Genomic DNA, 3813 nt, shown 5'->3' with positions numbered 1-3813 from the left:
AGGCTGAAATTCCCCTTATTTGGGGGCAAAAAGGCAGAAATTTCCTATAGTTCGAGGCAAAATTGCAGAAATTTCACTTATTTAAGGGTAATAAGTCAGACATTTTTCTTATTTTGGGGCAAATAGGACAGAAATTCCTTTTGTTTTGGGGGAAAAAGACAGAAATTCCACTTATTTAGAGGCAAAAATGCAGAAATTCTTCCTATTTTGAAGCAAAAATGAAGAAATTTCTGTTTTTTATGGCAAAAAGGTATGCACTCTTCTTATTTTTGGCCAAAAAGGCAGAAATTCCCCGTATTTTGAAGCAAAATTGCAGAAATTCCCCTAATTGTGGGGCAAAAAGGCAGAAATTCCCTATATGTTGGGGAAAAAAGACAGAAATTCTCCTTATTTTGGGGCAATACTCAGAAATTCCACTTATTTTGGGGCAAAATTCCAGAAATTTCCCTTATTTTGGGGCAAAATTGCAGAAATTTCACTTATTTTGGGGCAAAATTAAAGAAATTTCACTTATTTCACAGGGAAAAAAGGTAGAAATTTTCTTTATTTTGGGGCAAAAAGGCAAAAATTCCTAATATTTTGTAGCAAAATGCAGAAATTCCCCTTATTTTGAGGTAAAAAGGCTGAAATTCCCTTTATTTGGGGGCAAAAAGGCAGAAATTTCCCTTATTTTGAGGCAAAATTGCAGAAATTTCACTTATTTCAGGGTAATAAGTAAGACATTTTTCTTATTTTAGGGCAAAAAGGACAGAAATTCCCTTTGTTTTGGGGGAACAAGACAGAAATTCCACTTATTTAGAGGCAAAAATGCAGAAATTCTGCCTATATTGGAGCAAAAATGAAGAAATTTCTGTTTTTTATGGCAAAAAGGTATGCACTCTTCTTATTTTTGGGCAAAAATTCAGAAATTCCCCGTATTTTGGAGCAAAATTGCAGAAATTCCCCTAATTGTGGGGCAAAAAGGCAGAAATTCCCTATATGTCGGGGCACAAATACAGAAATTCTCCTTATTTTGGGGCAAAACTCAGAAATTCCACTTATTATTGGGCCAAATTACAGAATTTTCTTTTATTTTGGGGCAAAATTGCAGAAGTTTCACTTATTTCAGGGTAATAAGTCAGAAATTTTCTTATTTTGGGGCAAAAAGGCAGAAATTTCTTTTATTTTGGTAAAAAATTGCAAATTTTTTTCTTATTTTGGTGCAAAAAGGCAGAAATTACGTATATTTTGGGGCAAAAATGCAGAAATTCCCCTTATTTTGAGGTAAAAATGCTGAAATTCCCCTTATTTGGGGACAAAAAGGAAGAAATTTCCCTTATTTTTGGGCAAAATTGCAGAAATTTCACTTATTTCAGGGTAATAAGTCAGCAGTTTTTCCTATTTTCGGGCAAAAAAGACAGAAATTCTCTTTGTTTTGTGGGAAAAAGACAGAAATTCCATTTATTTAGAGGCAAAAACGGAGAATTTCCCCTTATTTTGGAGCAAAAATAAAGAAATTTCCCTTTTTTATGGCAAAAAGGTATGCATTCTTCTTATTTTTGGGCAAAAAGGCAGAAATTCCTCGTATTTTGGAGCAAAATTGCAGAAATTCTCCTAATTGTGGGGCAAAAAGGCAGAAATTCCCTATATGTTGTGGCGAAAAGACAGAAATTCTCCTTATTTTGGGGCAAAACTCAGAAATTCCACTTATTTTGGGGCAAAATTCCAGAAATTTCCCTTATTTTGGGGCAAAATTGCAGAAATTTCACTTATTTCATGGTAATAAGTCAGAAATTTTCCTTAATTTGGGGCAAAAAAAGACAGAAATTCCCTTTGTTTTGGGGGAAAAAGACAGATATTCCACTTATTTAGAGGCAAAAAAACAGAAATTCCCCTTATTTTTGAGCTAAAATGAAGAAATTTCTTTTTTTTTATGTCAAAAATTATGCATTCTTCTTTATTTGGGCAAAAGGCAGAAATTCCCCGTATTTTGTAGCAAAATTGCAGAAATTACCCTAATTGTGGGGCAAAAAGGCAGAAATTTCCTATATAATGGGGCAAAAAGACAGTAATTCTCTTTATTTTGGGGCAAAACTCAGAAATTCCACTTATTTTGGGGCAAAATTCCAGAAAGTTCCCTTATTTTGGGGCAAAATTGCAGAAATTTCACTCATTTCAGGGTAATAAGTCAGAAATTTTCCTTATTTTTGGGCAAAAAAGACAGAAATTCCCTTTGTTTTGGGGAAAAAAGACAGAAATTCCTCTTATTTAGAGGCAAAAAAGCAGAAATTCCTCTTATTTTGGAGCAAAAATAAAGAAATTTCTCTTTTTTATTGCAAAAAGGTATGCATTCTTCTTTATTTGGGCAAAAAGGCAGAAATTCTTCGTATTTTGGAGCAATATTGCAGAAATTCCCTTAATTGTGGGGCAAAAAGGCAGAAATTTTCTATATGTTGGGGCAAAAAGGCAGAAATTCTTTTTATTTTGGGGCAAAACTCAGAAATTCCACTTATTTTGGGGAAAAAATTTCAGAAATTTCCATTATTTTGGGGCAAAATTTTAGAAATTTCACTTATTTTTGGGAAAAATTGCAGAAATTTCAGTTATTTCAGAAAAAAAAGCAGAAATTTTATTATTTTGGGGCTAAAAGGCAGAAATTTCTTATATTTTGGTAAAAAATTGCAAAATTTTTCCTTATTTTGGGGCAAAAAAGCATAAATTTCATATAATTTGGGGCAAAAATGCAGAAATTCTCCTTATTTTGAGGTAAAAAGGCTGAAATTCTCCTTATTTGGGGGCAAAAAGGCAGAAATTTCAGTTATTTTGTGGCAAAATAGCAGAAATTTCACTTATTTCAGGGAAAAAAGCAGAAATTTTCCTTATTTTGGGGCAAAAAGGCAGAAATTCCTAATATTTTGTGGCAAAAATGCAGAAATTCCCCTTATTTTGAGGTAAAAATGCTAAAATTCCCCTTCTTTGGGGGCAAAAAGGCATGAAATGTAGAAATTTCTCTTTTTTATAGCAAAAAATATGCATTCTTCATATTTTTGGGCAAAAAGGCAGAAATTCCCCGTGTTTTGGAGTAAAATTGCAAAATTCCCCTAATTGTGGGGCAAAAAGACAGAAATTCCCTATATGTTGGGGCAAAAAGACACAATTCTCTTTATTTTGGGGCAAAACTCAGAAATTCCACTTATTTTGGGGCAAAATTCCAGAAATTTCCCTGATTTTGGGGCAAAATTGCAGAAATTTGACTTATTTTAGAAAAAAAGCAGAAATTTTCTCATTTTAGGGCAAAAAGGCAGAAATTTCTTTTATTTTGGTACAAAATTGAAGAAATTTTTATTATTTTGGGGCAAAAGGCAGAAATTTCCCATATTTTGGAGCAAACATGCAGAAATTCCCCTTATTTTGAGGTAAAAAGGCTGAAATTTCCTATATTTTGAGGCAAAATTGCAGAAATTTCCCTTATTTTGGGGCAAAATTGCAGAAATCTCACTTATTTCAGGGTAATAAGTCAGAAATTTTCCTTATTTTAGGGCAATAAAGACAGAAATTCCCTTTGTTTTGGGGTAAAAAACAGAGATCCCACTTATTTAGAGGCAAAAATCTAGAAATTCACCTTATTTTGGAGCAAAAATGAAGAAATTTCCCTTTTTTATGGCAAAAAGGTATGCATTCTTCTTATTTTCGGGCAAAAAAGCAGAAATTCCCCATATTTTGGAGCAAAATTGCAGAAATTACCTTAATTGTTGGGAAAAGAGGCAGGAATTCCCTATATGTTATGGCAAAAAGACAGAAATTCTCCTTATTTTTGGGCAAAACTCAGAAATT

This window comes from Micromys minutus (genome assembly GCF_963924665.1).
Source record: "Micromys minutus genome assembly, contig: SCAFFOLD_47, whole genome shotgun sequence".
NCBI classification, from domain to species: Eukaryota; Metazoa; Chordata; class Mammalia; order Rodentia; family Muridae; genus Micromys; species Micromys minutus.
This window is presented reverse-complemented; position numbering follows the sequence as displayed.